Consider the following 21,462-nt stretch of genomic DNA (forward strand, 5'->3'; position numbering starts at 1 on the left):
CTTGTTTAATTCGATTGTGTAACAGTCACTATACTAGGTGGAAAACGAGCATTCATATATTAACTTAGGTAGCTGCAGTAGTAGTAAACCTTTTTACCCGAAAGAGCTGACGACATATTCGACCTAGGCGGATGCTTTTAAGGAGCCGAGCTATTTTTCGCCTCTACTCACTAACATGCCTTTGCGAGCCTTCTTCAATCGGTATTTCGTTTTTTTTTTTTACTCTGTCGTGCACGGCAGGACAGGTGCAAGCATGGCGATCAGGCTGTTCTCTCTGCGAAATGTAGGACATACCGTTGATGAGGAGAGAAAATTTAAACATCAGCACCCGTTGAAGCCTGTACCACGAAGGTTCCCTGTACTGTCCATCAACGAAAAGCTTGCATACTTTGCGCGCAAATCACTTTCACCTAAACCTGTTTTATTGGATTACTCCAGAGTCGCGTTGTCCTGAAGCAGGCCGCAAAGTGTTCATTAACGTATCTGTTGCAGCCGCACGCTCATTTGCTCCCTGATAAAGACGTCATTAGCGCCTTCCGAGTGTCTAGAAATGTCGTATAGGAAGGAAGGCTGAAGCTCTATATAAACGCACTGACAAGCCCGACCCGTCACTGTCAAATGAAGCTGCGCAGTTAAAATATCGTTAATCATTTCGGTCAGCCTAAGGTGTAATCTCCAAGCTAGCACTGAGGCATTTTCGAAATTCAAGTACCTATAAACCACCTTGACGAAACTCGGGAAGGAACCACGTTTAGTTTCATGCAACAGAAGTTTTGTTTAGGCGAAGTATGGCACCTTATTGAGAAAGTGAGACCGTCTTTAACACGCAAATTGTTATCATTACTATACGTAAACTAGGATTTATTACGTTCCGTGTGGAACTTCAGGGCGTACTTTGCACGAGCTGTGCGTATCAGATTGATGGGCGAAAATTTTCAAAAATCTTACGCTTAGCCTCTAGAATTATCGATAAGGCTGTTTCTCTGAACCATATTCGCACTGATTCCCTCACCGCGGAGAGCTGAGAGCTTACTTGAACATGGCAATGGTACTGTATCCCATCCGCGTGTGCTTACAATGGGATCTGGAAAGCCTAGTACACAAGAACTTGTGGATTTTTTTGCCTTCGTGAAGAAAAATGACATCAGAAAGACTTATCGCCTATTGAAGAGAGCACACGATGCTTTACCATTATTGCGTGAAATATTCGTTGCCTTGACTGGCTCAGTGTCCTATCACGTAAAGCCGACCGCGAATATTCTGAAGTTTTGGCTTAAGAACACTTTTTATCCGAGTCGTGGTACAGCGCTGAGTTGACCAAAGTTTGTATGCTTGAACTGAATCCAAATCGGTAAGGCATGAGTTAACTATTTCTGAATTATTACCAAAGAACGCATCAGCCACACGATATTCGCCACACCTCGCAAGACCTTTAATTTCGCGTTGTCACTGGTTTGCTTTTTGCTTCGGCTAAGCTCAGTTTTGCGATAGTCGCCATAGCAGCAACACTTGTCAGTGCTGACAAGTTAACAGGGCTCAGCCTGGTGGGCTACCAGGCACTGGGGAAGGGTGTCTGAAATATGACAAGAAGCTTGAGACAACTTTACAGTATACTCGCACACACGCAATGAACTGTTCATCGTTCAATTTATCACAAGTGGGCATATTGGTTAGACGCATCTCAAGAAACGCAGCAGCGCTTCTGGGATTTTGCACATTGTCGACGCACGAGGTGATAGACCCAGGATCTTCTCTTTCGAAAGGGTTCTGTCATTTAAGCGGTGTAAAGCTGCCCGAAATGCAGGCCACTCATCTTGGTTCGATGAACAGTAATGAAGGAGGTGCTTTAAGCTTTATTCGGCACATCATGTGCTGCATTTGGTGCTGTCCACCATTCCAATTGGGAGTGAATAGGCGACTGTAAAGGAAGCACCTACGCGAAGGCGACACTGCAACATTCCTTCCTGTCGACAACAACCGGGTAAAAGTTGTAACTTTATGTATGGATCCATGGCGTTAGATGCCGGTTAGTGAGCTCCGATGCATTATATTTCCTTATCGTGACGCTATGGGCAGGAGAGCTCAGGTGGGAGACACATCCGCTTCGGACAACGAAATTCAGCTGTTTTCGTTTTCCCCATGTGCCGTCATGGGCAGCATTGTCGGTACTTTCAACGACAGTGATGTCGCAGTACCCCAATAGCCAGCTAAATACTATGTTGTGGCTTCTCTCAACCGCTTAGTTGTAGTGTACTCTAATCTCTAACACCATTTGTTTATGTGGGCCGCTACTTCGACCTGGGAAAAGACATTTTAGAACTGCCTTAAAATCGCAGGACATAGCCTACAGATTTTATGACAGTTTATCTTCATGAAGGATTACTACGGAGGGCCACACATGCGGACACCGTCGACCTCGTGAGGTGGCTGATCTTGAAGGTCTGGCAAGCCGTGAAGAAGAATGTCGACGAAATAACTACCACACTAGTGGAGGTTGGAGTCGAAAGAGCTGTATGTGTAAATGTAATTTCAGTAGAAGCAATTATTATGCAGAAGATGCAGAGCGGTGTTTTTCGAGGAACAAGTCGTCAAGTCGGACATCTTTACGACTTAATGACTGCAGAGACGCACTTGTGGTTGCCAGGCACACCACAATACAGACGACGGTCGTGCTGCAGGTAAACAAGATGGTAGAAAAGCGTGATACCAGCTACTGTGTGAAAATGTTACCTCTGGTCTACTTTCTGAAGTAACACCATCGCTAAGTGTTATTATCATGACAGTGGGCCCTGCTGCGTTCACGATGGTTCCGAATTTATTGTTTGTTCCAGCGCTGAGGAAAAAAACGTTAAGGCGCCTCAGATATTGAAGTTGTGCTGTGCATCACATAATTTGACACAAGTGGCTATCACGGTCTTCTGACGAATTGTTCATCCATCCAAAGCTCGTACTCTCGTCCGTCGTAAGAAATTTCACTTAACACAAGACGCCAGTAATGTATATTCCGATTTGACCATTAGCTTTCCTCCGTTTTCTATTAACAGTGAAGAGTTGCAGACTCGTTCAGCCGACACACACTCGTAAAATGAGACCTACAAAGCAGCGTAATATTTTTTTATCAGAATGACTACATCGTGTGCTGCATTCCTATCCTTGGGAGTAACGCCCTATTCTCGCACTCGAGGGAAGAAAGAAAGAAAGAAAAACCGTGGATATGAATCTTTCACATTAGGTTTCGCCGATTAAGCACCCAGTTGAAACACACAGCACTTCCCCTAATCGCATTAAGCCGGAAGGAAAAGTAGGCGCCTGCAGCAAACGTGCAAAAAAAAAGACTTTTATTTGAAGCTTCTACATGAATACAACCGTAAACATAGATCCATAAATCACATATTACTGCAGGGAAGGACTGTTCTAGCTTTCACCGTAGACAGCTAGCGCGGGGCGATTTCTCCGCATGCGAGGCAAAGCCAAATTGGAAAATTTTTGTGGCGCCTTATCGTTCGTGATCAGACGCGGGCTGTAATTTCCTGAATGACAGGCTGGACACAGACAGCGGTTATCCCGCACAGATTCGGAGCGTCTCAGCGGCACAAAATGCGCCAGAAGTGAAGCGCTCGCCTGCCCTTTCTTCCTCCCTCGGACAACGTATCGCGAGGCGCGGACAAATCGGGCTCCAGAGAGTCATACGGAAGCGCGCACGCGGCTGCGGCGGCCCCCGGGACTCCCGGCCGCGCGCGTAAAGCCGGCAGCGGCCTCCCTGCGAAACCGCTGCTCGTCGTCGGCTGACGTCCGCCATGCATGCGCGCTGCCGCCGCAGCAGAGATGAAGGATGCGCCTGGCTCGTAGCGCGGTCCCGGCGGGGGTATACAGGCTGTCGAGCCAGTGCGACAGGAGTGGCTACAAGAGAGAGTGATGCGGCCACGACGAAAGACCACAGCGCTTCGCCAACTCGGCGGCTGTCGCGTAGCCCTGAGAGGCCTCTCATCCCGTCGCCGAGCGGCTCGGCAAGACGCCGCGTCCTAACCACGCACGTGTTCCCGATCTTTGCCCTCTTTTATTGTGGTCATGGTTTGGTTGTTTGGCTCCTTATAACTATCTTTCTTTTGAGGCGTCCTTAATATACGACAGGCACAGGAGAGAGTGGTGGAACAGTGTGCGACAGACGTAGCGTTCTCACGGCGCCGTCATGCAAACATAAGGATCAGTGAATGCAGCGGCTCTGATAGGCCGAGCGTACGACAAAAAGAAAGGAGCCGTTGCCTCGAGCACTTCGTTACGACCTATGTTTCATTCGCGGCCTTCGCTGCATTGATACAAAAAGAAATATCAATGTATACGTATAGAGAGACAGCAATATGTCGCTTTTAGTTTGTTTTGTGTTGTTTTCTATTTCTTTCTTTTGTATGGCTTGTTTCGGCGTTCACTTTTGTGCGTCCGCAAAATCGGGAAGGCTTTCCCTGAGTCGCGCCTTATTGCTGCTCTCAGCAGAAATCCCATACAACGCTGATGAGCAACCGGTGGTGCATATCTCACGCTACGGTTGCTTGTGCTCATGAATATATTGTGACAGCAGTTAAAAAAAAACGATACACTGTAAACTTCAGTTTTTGAACAGAGACACTCCTTTTGCGATCTTTGAAAGAGTTTTATGTTTAAAAAGTTTTTTTTTACTAATAAAACCTGACATGCTATTCACTTCACTAGTTCGCCAGTACATATATGCAGCCGTCGTATGGTGCGCTACTCGTGCTGGCAACACGTCGTGCACTGCACGAGGCAAAATGATGTCTACAATGATCAGGGGGAGCAGTTAGCTAATGAACTGTCGTAACAGTTCTACAAATGTGCGCTATCTTTCGGAAATTCAGCGCGAATGGAAAAGAAACAAGAAACAACGCCTGTTTTTGGTTCCGCATATCAGTTTTTGAGATGCTTGCTTCTCGCTCGATTATGCGAATTGATATGTGAAATTGAAACTCCTATTCAAAATAGTTTCAAAAAACACATAGGCCAAATTTAGAAATACTTTTATTCGCAGGATGTGTTTGTTATTGCCTGGCCGCATTCAATAATACCTCTACCCTGTTGCAAAAACCAGCGTCTTCCAGTGCCTTCCAGTGTGAAACCAGCGCGTTTTTTGGTACTGGATCGCACTGGGTACGCTGGCGCTCACTGGGACTCACTGGGACACCAGTGAGAACGCTGGGTCACGCTGGACGAGATGCTGGGTCCACTGCCATGACGCTGGGGAGCTCTGGTTTATTGCATGCTGTGTAGGCACTGGTTCTCGCTGCAGTTCGCTGGTTCGCACTGGGAACTGCGCTGGTTGTGTTTGTACCGTGCTGGTTCCAGTAGGCAAAGATGACGGCTGCTGAATGTTAAATTCTTTATACATTTTCATCGTTTGATACTAGTCTCTTGTCCGAAATAACGCTATATCTTGCGGTTATAAACCCCTATTTCGTGGCGCAGCTTGTAATAAAGGCATGTGAGCTGCCCTGTTTCTTCGTGGACATTTGACAGTGAAGATTACTTTCGTTTTTTGCATTACCCTTTTTGACTGGGCAGATAGCTAAATTCTTGAACGAAACCACGTAAACGCAGAGGACGCCGCGTCTTTTAGTAGTTCGCACGTAACATATGAATGGGAGTTGTCGCCGTTGTCGCAGTATTGTGGAGTGGACATGAAATCCAGAAGTCGTTCAGACGCGCTCGAACGGACCCCGAGTTCGAAGCCTACCGCTGATTGATTTATTGCACTGATAACAAAGCTGAGGAGATTTTCGTGCGCTTCCACTTTCGCTATTGTACTAAAAAAATTTTGGGGGCTCAAATACAGACATTTTAGCTTTCGCCAGCTACCCGCGCCGAGATCGGTCCCCACCGAAGCTTAGGCCTAGCGTATCTGCCGAGTCCGTCTGCACGCTAATGGCGCGTTTAGGCTCAGGAATCAAGAAGTCTAACAAGAATAAATCGCTCTATACTTCAGCTTTCGCATGGGTGCTCTTAAGCCTTTTTTTCATATCTACAGTGCCAGGACAAGAAGCAATGAGCGCCTATGTGACGCGCGGTGTTTACACCGGTATATATGTGCTGTCGCCGAAGGCTCCCAGCACTAGCCTGCGCTTCTCTGACGAATATATATGACTAAACTGACGTGTCCACTGAATGGAATCACTGAACTAAGAAAAAGTTGCATATCCCTCGCGTAAAGAACAAGAAACGGCTATCCAAATCGGCAGTAACAGCCCATACAACATCCCAGGTCGGCGGTTCATTTAGGACTTTTTTCGAAGTTAAAATACCAATCGCAAGTGAAAATCGATGTTGTGGCACTTCCGAGCATGCTACTGAATACGGACAGCAAATTTGTTCTTTGTGGTACAGGCGTGAGTTTTAGTTGCTGGGCGATAGCGCATCTACCATGTCTGTGCAAGACTATCTCTGTGAAAGTAAAACTGCTTCTCGATCCTTAAAAACGACAAATTATCAGCCGCTGTTCACCTGCTGGCGTGGCGTAGTCGTAAAGTACCGGGATTGGGTTCTTGTAGGTCCGACGATCAAATCCTAGTGGGAGGTTCTTTATTGCATTAAAACGCTCTCTGTTGCTTTCTGTATTCAAAAAAATATATGCGGTGTCCAGGCACCACGTATTTAACATGCTAGAGCTGTTTTCCGCACCAGTACTCAGCACCTCCCAGTACGCCAAGCCTACCAAGCACCCCAGCATCCAACGCGTGGCACTGGGCCCATAATCCGGCGCTACACTGGGTACTGGGTTTTGCAATAGGGTCGGTTCAAGATTAATTGACTGTCACCTGGTCTGATAACTAGTTTTAGCGTAATCACGTTCTTTTTTGTGATTTATTTTTGACACGGGCCTACGGTGCCTAGATGCAAGGAGGTTCTTATGCTAGAAGAACTGTTTGTAGAAGCAGAAACTAGGCAATCGCAATGTGTGCACACGAGGACGAATCAGAAAGTATTTGCCCCAATTATTTATTAACCAAAATAAGGTACATACATATAATTTCAAACATACCTACCATTCTACGTACCTTAAATTACTTTTCCACATAGTCCGCACACCGATTCCCGCATTTGCGCCATCGTAGCACTAAATTTGAGGCGCCCCCGTAGTAGAATTCGTCCGACTGGCTGTGCAACCACCATAGGACGGCTAGCTGTCTTAGCTTCATCGTTGCACGTGAATCGCTGTCCTGGCAGGAACTTCTTCAGTCGATCGAAAAGGTGGAACTCACTATAAGGGTGAGGTCTGGACTGTATTTTCGGTGGCCCAGCCTCTCTCACTTGTTGTCGTCAGTCAGCGGCGCACGCGGCCTCCCCGAATGCTCATTATCATGCAAGCCTTGACGTCCTTTTGTGAACTCGCAGCACTACCACCTATCACTTCTCAAAGCGAAACACCTTTCCCCATACGTGGGCTGCATTTGCCTGAGGATTTTGATGGATGTTCCTCCGTTTCTCCATACAAAACAAATCACACTTCGTTGCTCGTACGCCGTGGACGTGTGAAGCACAGCCGCCGTCTTCAACAACTGACAGCAGCACTGTACCGCGGAGAAACCGGCAGATAAGGTGGGGCCGATCCAAAAAAGGTCTACCACTGGGAATGGATATGTTCACATTTACAGACGTTTTTTTTTTTGGGGGGCTAAAGAAATAGGTGCAAAGGCTTTCCCATTCGCCGTCGCATTATTAGCGAAGGCCAATGGCAAAAAGCACTTACGAAGCAAAAGCTTTGCACATTCCACTGCAGTACCTGCAGTATTCACTCAAAAGTGTTTTCGCTGAAATGGTCTGCAAGACCAGATGGAAAGCGATCGTGATGTCGGATATATAAATGCATCTGGTCAATGACATACAGCGCTTCCGAACAAAATTCTGCCCGGTACCTGTATTGACGAAAAGTTCTTACGGTAGAATTGTTCTCAAGAGCAGATGTCCGACATTCGTGACCTTCGACATATCATTAGCGAAGCCAGCCGGCCAATGGCAAACAGCAGTAACGAACGAAAACCTTTGGGAACATGGCCTTAGAAACCCCATTCTACAAGAACATTTCAAGGTGCGATAGATAAACAGTACTGAATCTAGCAGAACTTGCTGTTGGGCTAGTTGGTGACTCGTCATATTGAAGTAATGAGGCGTAATTTAGCACGCACGCACACTCACACACACATACACCGACCGCCCGCCGTCATTATGCTAGTAGAAGCTTGTGATCTGTATAGCAGTTAATGTTGTTTTAAAACAGTATCCTAAAAAATATATATATTTGCCAAGCATGGTGCCTGTTTCTTAATTCCTTGTGCATACTTTACAATGTCGCCCATCTACACAATATGCATTTCTGTTGTTTTTATAGGAAGTTATAAGGTGAATAATTCGGGAACCACAAAGACTGCCTTTTCTTAAAAGATACTTACAGCTTTCCTACTTAGCTCATTACATAGTAATAATGCGTCCTCATTACTGATATGAAGTTATACGCCCATTCGGTAAGGAAACATACTTGTGTATAAATGACGCGTGTCTTGCTCGTCTACTTTTCCCTTGCAGGTACGAGACAAACCACTGAGTCGGGGCCAATATTGAGGGCAAAGACCTGCAATTACTTCAAGAAAACCAGTCTCGTCGGTTGTTCTCTGCCAACCCTTCCTGAAACCGGCCTTTCCAAGGTAATACAATAATTTCGTACATTGGTATATGTAAGCATTTGAATTGCAAAACTCGGAAATCTAGATTGTGCACCTACAAGGAGCGTTGACGGCGTATTACAACGAGGTCTACGATTAAAGCTACATTATAGACACATCATATTGCGCCGTCGTTAATACTGACCATGCCGAAGGAGAAAAACTGTGTCGTTTTGCTGGTGTTTGTTGCTCTTGCATTATTTTGCCCCTTTATTTAGGAGAACAAGCTAGCCGTGATCCTGCCGGCATTTCGTGCATAGTGTGCCCATATGACTGTGCACGCAGGTGCGCTTGCCTCGGACACTTACTCCGCCCAACTTAGACTAATTGCAAAGTTGGAAAACCAGTGACAATGGTCCGAAGCACGCGAAACTGCTGAGACGCAGTCCAGCAAACTAAGCACGTGCAGGTTGGGCGCTGAACTGCGCGTACACAGATGCGAATTGTAAGATTATAGAACATCCGCTTCGCCCGTTGCATGTGCGTGCGCGTTACGCTAAACAAGAATCGCTGAACCAGAGGCGCGAATTGTCGTCGACAAAACCGCCAGGTTTAACTGCAGAAGTCATACGTTGATGACATGTCTTCTAATGATGTCACTGCCTACTTAATAGATACAGTGCTTTTTCGACCGCAACTCAACTTGTAGAAATAAAGCACTTGTTTCGTACTGAGGCAAAGGTGTTACTGTCGAGTCGAGTAATTCGTTGGCGTGCTTGTCATCCTTGTAGTAACTATCCGCAAAACGCCTTCGCAGGTTGAAATAACGGATGGACAAGCGTTCCGCTGTTAAAAAGGTGCCTATCACTGGATAACTTACCGTGGTCAGGACATTTTGGAGGTAATGGTGTAAAGTTCGACATCATAACGTAGTTGCCACTGTTTTTCTGGTAGTAAAATTTGGGTACCAATGGTACTGTGAAGAACCGCCACATGAATACTGTTTCTGAAGCCACTCATCTTCTGTTATCGCGACCTTTAGAGCAACTGCGAAACGTTCGCTCCTTGCTTTAAAAGTGGAACCATGGATCACAATGTTAACCTATAAGTGCACTCCCATGTTAACGTTGTTACACCAGCGATCGTCTCTGAGCGTAGCCCACAATCGAAATCATTGGTTGGTAAGGAATGAAAACGGTTAGTGTGGCATAAAGAGGGTGTTATATATCTATTTATTCATTTCAAAGTACCGTACAGGCCCCAAGGGCAGCATTGAGTAAGGGGGGGGGGGGGGGCATCGTTGAACAAATGACAAGAGAAAACCCATATATGAGCAATAAAAAATGTGAGAGCTAAAAATGTTTATAATCATCACGTGCTTGCAAAGGAGTGTTACAAATAAAACGCTAAATCAATACAAGGAGTTGTCGGGAAAAGAATGAAAAGTACAGTTTACAGTAACATAAAAAGCGACGTATTACTCGCTCACCCACGCAAAATAAGGCACGTAGCGCGCGCGCATAAAACAAACAAAATTGGAAAAAAAAGGAGACATGGCACATATGTGACACGTATTATATGAATACCTTGTTTAGCGCAAAACAACAGACACAAGAAAGACGACAGCACCTGTCCTGTCATGTTTCTTGTGTCTGTTGTTTTGCGCTAAATAAAGTATCCACGGATTCGCACCAACTAGCCCGCCAACGCATTGTGCTAGACGTATTATATGAAATGACATATGTACAGATAAATATATTTGTTAGGATGAAAACTGCGGGTTCAGTAGTTGTCTGAATTTATCATTAATCATTTGCGCGATAGTGCTGTTAGGAAGATAATTCCATAACTGAATCGCTCGTGGTAGAGCCGAGAAGTTCAATGCGTTAGGTAGCCATAGATGCGACTGAGGATTAAATCATTATAAAGTTGTCGTGATGTGCAAGACGCGCATTCCAGTGGTAAGTTTGATAGCCTAATTTGGTGAACATATCTATGGTGCATGGAAAGGAGTGCTATGTCACGTCGGCTACTCAGTGATTGAAGGGAAAGGTAGAGTTTTATTTGAGGAATGCTTGACTAGTAGCTGTAATTTCGGCAAATGAATCGACCGGCTCGGTTTTGAATGGCTTCTAACATGCGGATTAAGTATTCATGGTAGGGAGACCACATAAGGGACGCGAACTCAAGCTGGGGGTTTGCAAACGATAAGAATGCCAATTTACGGATGTTAGACGGGCAGTTACGCAAGTTGCGACGAATATAGCGACGAGCCATAGTGTTCGCGCATATGGTTGTGATGTGAAAGGCCCAGGAAAGGCTCGGTGTAAGATTAACGCCTAGATATTTTGTATGCTGATGCCTGAGATACTAGATTTGTATTTATATAACAGGAAAAGCTATGATCTGATGTTTTTCGCGTGAATGTCATTAGTTTGCATTTAGATGAGAAGTTTCATTTGCCAGTCTTCGCACCAGTTGGTAACGAGATGAAGGTCATATTGAAGAATACGTTGATGATCAAGGCTGCAAATTGGTCGATATAATACACAAGCATCGGCAAAAACACGCATGCAGGTTGAGGTGTTATTGGGCGCATCATTGATGTTAGTAACAAAAAGGGGCAAGGGTCCTAGTACGCTGCCCCGCGGTGTAAATTGCTGAGTGTAAATTGCTGACGATTTGTTAACAATTGGTAAGAAGCGAAATAAAAAGAGCGAAAGAAAAGCAAAAAGGAAAAAAAATTCACCGGCGATTACGGCACTGCATGATGCAATACATATGGTATCGGTACATATTGACACGTGTACTTATCTTTATCACGCAACCACGTTTCGCCGCTTAACAACTGTAATCGCAGAGCGAGGGACGCGCCTGCATGTATCCGACGTTTCTGGAAATTTATCGACGCTTCTATCCGCGTGTCTGTTGTCGCCGAACCTTGTGTTATCAGATTTCATCGCGTGACACGAATGGTGTAGAACTTTGTGGAAGACAAGCGGGTCCCATCAGTTAATCTGGAACATTCGACGACTGATCTATAAAAGCCGACGCTCTTGACCCGCTGATCAGATTTTCGATGATCGCCGAGCGTGTCCGCCGCTTTCTTTGTGCTATAAGTGTAGCCTGTTTTGTGGGCACAGGTTCGCCCAATAAAAGCTAGTTTTGTATTCCACCGTACTGCTTCTTTCGTCACCGTCACTACCACGTGACATCTGGTGGAGGTGCTTGTGCGTTCATGTACCGAACGCCCCCGCAAAGCCGCGATCCAAGCCCAAAGCCCGAGGACAAAACTAACATCGCCGAAGACCAGCGTGCTAGCCGCAGACTGCAAGGACTGCCCCCAGAGCACGGACTTCTACCTGAGTCGACGAAGAAGATCGTGGTCAAAACAACCCCAATGGCTGCCCCAGCGTCCCCCGTTATCCTACAACCTCGGGACCCACCGACATTCCATGGAGCAGCGACTGAAGACCCAGAATCCTGGTTGGAGACCTACGAACGAATCGCGACTTTTAACAACTGGGACTCCGACGACAAGCTGCGGCATGTATACTTTGCCTTAGAAGATGCCGCCAGAACGTGGTTTGAGAACCGGGAGTCGACCTTGACGACATGGGACCTCTTCCGTACCGGCTTCCTGCGCACATTTACGAGCGTCGTGCGCAAGGAAAGGGCCGAAGCCATGCTGGACGCCCGAGTGCAGCTACCTAACGAGAACGTCGCCATCTTCACGGAAGAAATGAAACGTCTGTTCCGCCATGCCGACCCGGATATGCCTGAGGAGAAGAAAGTCCGCCTTCTCATGCGTGGTGTGAAGGAAGAACTTTTCGGCGCAATGATACGAAGCCCACCGAAGACCGTAGAAGAGTTCCTTCGCGAGGCAACCAGCATCGAGAAGACACTCGAAATGCGGAACCGGCAATTCAACCGCCGTACAAGCTCTACCCACTACGCCGGAGTTCAGTCACTCGCCGCCGACGACCTACGCGAGACTATCCGAGTTTTCGTGCGGGAGGAGCTACAAAAGCTGTTCCCATCATCACAGCCTCAAGTGGCTTCGATTGCCGACGCCGTGCGTGAGGAGCTCCAACAACAACTTGGAGTAGCCCCTGAATCGCCGCAGCGTGAGCCGCAAGCGATGACCTACGCCGCCGTCGCACGCCCGTCAAGGACCCCCTCCGCGACCGCGCCAGGGCCCTGTCACGCCACAGTTTCGTCGTCCGCCGCCGCCGCCGCCAGCACGACCACCCGTCGCCCAGCGCACCTACGCGAGGAAGACGGACATCTGGCGTGCTCCTGACCACCGCCCGCTCTGCTACCACTGCGGAGAAGCGGGTCACGTCTACCGACGATATCCGTACAGGGAGATGGGACTGCGAGGTTTCGCCATCAACGCGCCGCGTCCACAGCTTGGCGAGCGCCCACGTGACATCGCCGATTACCTCGCCGCTACTCAGTGGAGCCCTCGACGGCCGTCCCGTTCGCCATCACCAGGCCGCTACCTGTCGCCGCAGCGCCGACCATACACTGGCCCAGCCCGGGGCCGGTCAGCGAGCCCATACCCGGAAAACTAAAAGCAGCAACCGATGGAGGTGCGGTTGCTGTTCGTCGAACTGACCAAGATCCTCCGCCGCCGACGAAGACGACGAAGAAACCATCTCGACGACCTAATGACGACACGCCGCCGTCCCGACGAAGTCTGGAAGCCAAAACTACACCGACGAAAGGCGACTTGACGACGCGACGTTCCAACTTCATTTCAACACGACGCAGCCGTGATCCAACGCCAAGACCTAACTGCAATGCTAGACAAAGAACAACCGACCTCGACGTGCTTCTCGACGGCCACAAAGTCACTGCCTTAGTCGACACAGGGGCCGATTACTCCGTAATGAGTGGACACATCGCCGCCCAGTTGAAGAAAGTGAAGACCGCATGGGAAGGCCCTCAGATTCGCACCGCTGGAGGACACCTCATCACGCCGACTGGGATCTGCACGGCAAGAATAACCATTCATGACCGGACTTACCCTGCCACCTTCGTTATCCTCCAACAGTGTTCACGAGACGTCATTCTCGGTATGGACTTCCTGGACCAACACGGCGCAATCATCAACCTCAAGTCGAAGTCAGTAACGCTGTCGGAAGATAAAGCAATGCCGCCGGAGAGCCCTCGTAGTCACCACGCCTTGAGTGTGCTTGAAGATCAAGTGAGCATCACGCCTCGCTGCAGCATTGTTATTTCGGTCAGCACCGAAACACCCGCTGACGTAGAAGGCGTCATTGAAGGCGACCAACGTCTACTGCTAGACCGTGAAATTTGCGTCGCAAGAGGGATCGCTCGGCTGCATGGAGGGAAAACTGAAGTGTTGCTGACAAACTTCAGCCAGGAGTTCAAGCACATCAACAAGGGCACGACGATCGCGTACATCGAGGAAATTCTGGAAACAAGTAATGCGTTTGTCCTATCGGATTCCGCCGCATCTACCCCGACGACCATGGTTCCCGAACCAGACTACGGCATTAATCCAAATCTCCCTATGATTAAGCAACAGCAGCTGAGAAGTCTGCTCCGACAATACAAAGGCTGCTTTTCGACATCATCGAGGATTCGACAAACACCAGTCGCCAAGCATCGCATAATCACCGAGGAATGTGCTCGACCACTCCGTCAGAGCCCTTACCGAGTTTCGGCGCGAGAACGTGAAGCTATAAGAGAACAAGTCGACGAAATGCTGCGCGACGACATCATCCAGCCATCGAAAAGCCCGTGGGCATCCCCGGTTGTTCTGGTAAAGAAAAAGGACGGAACCCTACGTTTCTGCGTCGATTATCGGCGTCTGAACAAGATCACGAAGAAGGACGTATACCCCCTGCCACGGATAGACGACGCATTGGATCGGCTCTGCAACGCTAAATACTTCTCGTCCATGGATCTCAACTCTGGCTAGTGGCAAATAGAAGTCGACGAAAGAGATCGCGAAAAGACCGCCTTCATCACCCCAGACGGCCTCTACGAGTTCAAGGTTATGCCATTCGGACTGTGCTCGGCGCCTGCAACGTTCCAGCGCGTGATGGACACGGTTTTAGCAGGATTGAAGTGGCAGACCTGTCTCGTATACTTGGATGACGTCGTCGTCTTCGCCGAAAATTTCGACGTTCACCTTAGGCGGCTGGCAACAGTACTAGAGGCCATCAGGACATCAGGACTTACTCTGAAGCCGGAAAAGTGCCGCTTCGCTTACGAGGAGCTTCTATTTTTAGGCCACGTCATCAGCAAATCTGGAGTCCGCCCCGACCCGCAGAAGACAGCTGCCATAGCAAAGTTCCCACAGCCCATCGACAAGAAGGCAGTGCGTAGATTTCTTGGCATGTGCGCCTACTACAGGCGATTTGTCAAGAACTTTTCACGCATCGCTGAGCCGCTGACGCAGCTAACTAAATGTGACGTCGAGTTCAAGTGGGAAACGCCGCAGGCCGAGGCATTTCAAGAACTCAAACGACGCATGCAGTCGCCGCCCGTACTTGCGCACTTCGACGAGAACGCCGATACCGAAATCCACACTGACGCCAGTAGCCTAGGCCTCGGCGCCGTCCTGGTCCAGAGAAAAGATGGACATGAACACGTGATAGCTTACGCTAGCCGGTCGTTGTCAAAAGCGGAAGGCAATTATTCTACAACCGAAAAGGAATGCCTCGCCATCGTTTGGGCTACAGCGAAATTTCGCCCTTACCTATATGGCAGGCCATTCAAAGTCATCAGCGACCATCACGCCTTGTGCTGGCTAGCGAATTTAAAGGATCCCTCAGGACGGCTGGCACGGTGGAGCCTCCGACTACAAGAATACGACATCACTGTAACATACAAGTCCGGACGAAAACACTCAGACGCCGATTGCCTATCACGCGCCCCCATTGACCCGCCGCCGCAAGATGACGAGGATGACGACGCCTTCCTTGGTATAATAAGCGCGGAAGGCTTCGCCGAACAACAACGAGCGGACCCGGAACTTAAAGGCCTCGTCGATTATTTGGAAGGGCACACCGACGTTGTCCCCAGGGCATTTAAGCGCGGATTATCTTCATTCACGCTTCAAGACAGTCTACTCGTGAAGAAGAACTTCTCACCAGTCCGCGCCAATTACCTTCTTGTTGTCCCGTCAGGACTTCGTCCAGAAGTATTGCACGCCCTACATGATGATCCGACCGCTGGACACCTCGGTTTTTCCCGGATACTATCGAGGATTCAAGAAAGGTATTATTGGCCGCGCCTGACCGCCGACGTCGCCCGTTATGTCAGAACATGCCGAGACTGTCAGCGACGCAAGACACCGCGGACAAGGCCAGCCGGATTACTACAGCCAATCGAGCCTCCTTGCCGACCATTCCAGCAGATCGGGATGGACTTGCTGGGACCCTTTCCGACGTCAACAACCGGAAATAAGTGGATCGTCGTGGTGACAGACTACCTCACCCGCTTCGCTGAAACTAAAGCACTGCCAAAAGGTAGCGCCGCCGAAGTGGCGAAATTCTTTGTCGAAAACATCCTGCTTCGACATGGCGCCCCAGAGGTCCTCATCACCGACAGAGGAACGGCCTTTACAGCGATGATTACGACACTGCCATGATTACGACACTGCCTAATACATGTTATCAGTCGGTGGGCGCGCTTGAAGTTTTCCATCAGTGAAGAGACGACGGCTCGCTACGCTGGTGTCATCTCGTAGCGGTCGTCGCTGCCAGAGCCCGTCTTGCGCTTCACTGCGATTTTCTTCTCACGCTTTCGCCATACCCTCCTCCTCCGATTTCTGCGTCGCGCTCTTTTCGCCATCGCCGTCTTTCAACCCTCGCTGCGCTCGGCGTTCACTCTTTCATCCTTCGCTGTGCTCATTTGCTCGGTTACGCCGACCCCGAACGCAGAAACAGGCGTCTAGAGCTGCGCTCCAATTATACGTGCTCGTACAAACAGATGAGAAACGCACTAGCACGCGAGCGCAAGGCACAATGTGCTAGCAAGGCCTGAATTGCACAGGAATACTACCAGTACCTTAGAGGAAAACACGAAACAAAGGCAGGAAACAACTACAGTCAGAGGACGTCCTGGTGTGCAAAGTGCGTGTTGTGACAAATATTTAATGCATCATGTCTTGCTCAGCTCTTTCATGCGTGCGCAAATGCAAATTACATCGTCCCAAGTACGCACACGACTTCATTGCATAGATCTAGTCCTGATGCTTCACTTGCAGCGTTGGCTCTTTGGTTAATACTTAAAAGAGCTCATTTTGCAGAGTGAGCGCTGATAGTGAGCAGCAAGCTCTCGTCATAACAAACATAGTATTAGCGACAGCGGTCGGAAAATCGCGGACGGTTTTCACGTAATAAATAGCTTGTGCGTTGAGCGCATTGTTATGGAGAGAAATCAAAAATTACGAGAGAGAATAAGAAAGTCTTTGCCCCTACTTTTTAAACCAAATTATGGCTGTAAGTGCGAAGCCAACATATTATACGGAGTGGCAGACCTTTGTTGGACCGGCCCGGCGTTATCTGCCGGTAGCTCCGTGGCACGGCGCTCCTGTGAGTTGTTGAAGATGGTGGTTGTGCTACGAAGTGTGCCCCGCTAAATCCACAGGGAAATGCAGCCCACGTATGGGGAAAGGTGTCCCGCTTGGGAAGTGTGAAGTGGTGGTGTTGTGAGTTTGTAAATGGACGCAGACTTGCATGGCAATTAGCGTTCGGAGAGGCCCTGTGCGTCGCTGATTGACCACAGGGGCATCTCAAATTTAGTGCTGCAACTGTACAAATGTCTGAAGCGGTGTGAGGGCTTTGGGTAAAAAATAGTGTAAGGTACGTAGAATAACGTATATCGGTATTTACCTGTGTATAGCTTACTTTGGCTAATAAAGAACAGGGCAAATACTTTCTGATTCGCCCTCGTACGTCCGATAATGCGCCTTATTCGCAGGTTGGTGCAATTAGCGTATATCTTTGAATATGAACACCACATGACCTATGGAAACTGCTGCCACCTATCCTCCTCTATTCACTTTTTTTTTTGTTACGGTGGAGAAATTACTTGACCGCAGCGGCCTTGTGCGAATTTGCAGAATTACAGCAAAAATGATTGCGAAGCGGATAGATTTAGAGAAACACAGTCCGCCACGCCCTATGTGGCATTTGTTATAACCTCATAGCACTTTCCCGACAAAAAGGCGTTTCCAGTCCCTGTGGAACTTTCCGGCGCCTACGGGCTATCAGTCATTAAATAATTCCAATGCTCCCACAAGACTTAATTTTGCAACATACCCTATAAAAGGGAGTCCGGATGTGGCAGAAAATACAGCTCTTAATGCTGTTCTTTTTAAAGCCTTCAATGCCCATAATCCTCATGAGCAACTGTCTTGAATAGGCATTTTCCTTCTACAAATTGTCTCGTTTTACAGCGAATCTGTATATGGCTAGCTAATTTGTCCGTCAATCCGTCGCCTGTACGCTGATAACTCCTCTGGCGCAGCCCCATGTGCATGCGTGAAATAAAGAAGAAAAAAGAGAAATAGGGGCGAGCGATTGGCTGCACCAGTGGTGACGTCGTTGCTCTCCGTCGCAGCTGAGCATGCGCGCAGCTGTTTCTCTCCAGCTCCGAAATAGGTAGGCCACGCGTTATACGTACTCCTCAGGAGCGGCAGCTTTCGACCAGCGACTCCGTGAGCAGAACCGGGAACGAGCTTGTTTAGGCCATGCCGATGCTGCAGCCTGGGCACAAGAATACGCTCGTGCAGCCGAGCGCAAGCAGCAACTGCGTTCCGAGAATCCGGCAGCCTACCAAGCCGTCGTTTAATGAACCGTCCGGAGTAAACCAGTGATAAACACCGGGGCTGCACGTTTCAGCTTCGCTGGTTAACAATTAGTACGGAGTTCCCTCACGCGCTGTGAGAGACTGAACACCAGGGGACGTGTTCTCGGACGACCACTTTCGGCGACACTATCACCTTGGTGTGACAGAATGCTCAACCAACCAATGAGCTCTTCTCGTTTTGCTGAAGCAGACAATAAGCGCGCACTGAAAGCGAATACGCCCTATGCTTTCATATATATTTCACTCGAGAGGTGGTACCAAAAATAGCTGGCAATTATTGAACTCCTCTACATATACAAAATCTAGCGCTCAGGAAATGTTAGTACCCATTGCTCCGTGACAGGGCGGCAAGACATAACCGAAGCTTTACTACTTAAAGAATCGTCAGCGTGCACCGCAGTCGTTAAATGCTCAGTGCACGCACGCACGTAGTTTCTGGCGTATATATTGTCCCTCTCCCTCTTTCTTTCTTTGTGGAATCATTCGTTATGCATCTTCAGGCGATGCAGGTGAATCTGAAAATTCGAGCTCTGAATTGGCCCCCGCTATTCTCTGGCGTAATAAGACAAGCGTATAGATGCTCCTGGGACATGCCACGCGCCCATTTCGGGCGGCTTGCGAGGGGGAGATTTCGCCGGTACTCGCGTTTGCATTATTCAGACTTCTGACTGGCGGCAAAATAGAACCACTTCGAGGCCGCACCTTCCTCGGGAGGCTCGAAGAGAAACGAACCCATCGCGCAAGCGCTCTCGCCTCGGGTCTTCTGCCTCCGCTTACATTTTCCACTCTCGCCTGCGTAGAGCGGCTGAAACAATTGAGCTGGTTCTTGCGACGTATCGACCGCATAATATTCCCGCCCCTATTTTCTCTTTACGCGCTTCGTTCGACAATGGCATTCCGAGAGCTTTGCACAGGGCACTATCACGCACAGTGCAGCTTTCAGTGACGTCTCGGGTTTTCTCTCTCGCTCCTTCATGAACACCCGCAGCAGCGCCGTTTCATGCGCTGCAACATGCGCTTGGACAAGCCAAGCGGGCTGCGGCTTGCTTGATATAAACATGTGTGGCACTGGCGCTCTCCACTGCGCGTTTCACCACGCCGGTATCATTGAAGTGTGCGAATGCTCCACCAGAATACCCCTCACCACTTTTTGTATTACCTCCATCTTTCGCCTTTTGCAATTTTGTTGTTTAACTGCACGACAGTCGTTCATGCTCGTTGCGATAATTCTTGTGAGGTCGAGTTATCTTTTGAGTCTTGCTGAGAATCCTGGAAGAGATCTTAGCGTATTTATAGCCCCGTAACGCTTTCGTTCTTTCTGTTATTCTTATGTCAGCACTTATTGGACACTCAAGGTGCATCTTCGTCATTGTCGTCGGCGTCACTATAGAGTTATGTAAAAATTCCATGTGCGATAATATCCTATCGCGCCCCGTGCGTCGTATGCGATGGGTGCGAGGGAAAGCATGCGAGGGTGAGCCGAGAACGACGGCGTCTTGATGCGCGCCCAATGTTAGAGGTGACGTGATAAGGCGCGCGTAAAGTGGGGGTGAGGGATCAACACGTGCTACGGAAGGGGGGGTTCTGGTGAGCACGTTTCTCATCCGCTAGCCTTTCCGTATACCTGCGCATGGCTGTCCGTGCGGCTGACCTCACACACCGTCCGTGCCCTACCGTGGAGGTAATCTCAGAAGGGTGCAAGACCAAGGGAGTCGAGAGGCTTCATGTGCACTGTCTTCCGGGGCTCCTTGTGCTAGAGATAGCGCAATCTTAAGTTTCGGAGACGCGCTGACGCGAGTGGCCACCGCAGCGCTCGCTTGATCCACTCTGCGCTCTTAATTAAGCCAATGTCGTGACTGCGAATGTTCGGGGTCATCAAGTGAAATCGGTTCATACTTGCCTATGAGCGCTTCTTAATTTCATTCGTAAGTGAATGTTTGCTGCAATTTATATGGCCGATAAAACTACGAGCCTTGCTTCGCGCAGTTGTATAAAACTTTGCTATCGCTATCAATGCTTCGCCGCTCGGGCGATGCTGGGACTTTTTCCGTATTGCGAAGTTATACTTCATCGAAAAAAATCACCTGCCGCCATGTCGTTCGTTCTAAGTGCATAGCACACCTTCGGTTGATAGCCCTGATCGAATACGGCATTTGCTTACTGTGAAGAAGGGAATTTGTAAACGGTAAACTTCATACAATATTATGATTGCAGAACAACTTTCTTGAGAAACGAAACAAATGCTTCGGTGCCGCATGGTTTGTGCGCGATTTGGACTGAGGGGCAAGTCAAACTTCCAAGAATTGCAAGTCGTTGCACCTAATGCACCAGACAGCAGAAGCTACTCGAAAACGAGTAGGTCAAACGAAACTTCACGAAGGTCAAGCTAAAGCCCCAAGCATTGTTGCAAACATTCTTATTTTTTAAGAGAAACTAAGGCATCTTGTGCCAATGTTCCACGTATATCATGACATTGACCAGCTGAAATATGGAGCAATGCTCAAATTAACGTGGCCTTCTAGTAGGCATTACACGTAGTTCAATGATCCAATAAATTTATTATGTACGGCGAAAATCAGACGTACTATTTTGGTGACGCGTATTCTTGTTCTCAATGAATGACAAGAAGCGTCACTGTAGAGTGTTCCTTACGCAATGAAATGGGGATCATTGTTGACTGTGTTCGATCAATTGCGGCGAGGCACATGACTCTTCTCGTGACCATGGTACGTGCAGCCTGCGATATCAAACTCAGAACGCGCCTTCAGGCTGAGTAAACCGCGGCCCTCATAACCAACTGCGCAGTTTCGTGACGTTAAACCCCGGAATTTATTTTATTATGGCGTATTTTGCCGGATCGTGTTTCCTTCAGGAGTGCTTGAAACTGATAGTAGCAAAACGTCCCTTTAAGGTAAGCTCCCCAAACGTTATTTTGTTCCCTTAG

At 48.5% G+C, this 21,462-nt stretch overlaps 1 protein-coding gene across 2 annotated transcripts in view; it reads left to right on the forward strand.

Moving 5' to 3' along the window:
* LOC135904809 (G-protein coupled receptor dmsr-1-like) overlaps positions 1 to 21,462 on the forward strand; it is a 1,021,428-nt gene that overhangs the window by 558,422 nt on the left and 441,544 nt on the right. For both annotated transcript variants that reach the window (XM_070525370.1, XM_070525371.1), the window contains one exon: positions 8,587 to 8,705. The gene's annotated coding sequence lies outside the window, so the exon portion shown is untranslated. The remainder of the gene's footprint in view (positions 1 to 8,586; positions 8,706 to 21,462) is intronic.

The sequence above is a fragment of the Dermacentor albipictus genome, chromosome 1 (genome assembly GCF_038994185.2).
Source record: "Dermacentor albipictus isolate Rhodes 1998 colony chromosome 1, USDA_Dalb.pri_finalv2, whole genome shotgun sequence".
In the NCBI taxonomy this organism is placed as follows: domain Eukaryota; kingdom Metazoa; phylum Arthropoda; class Arachnida; order Ixodida; family Ixodidae; genus Dermacentor; species Dermacentor albipictus.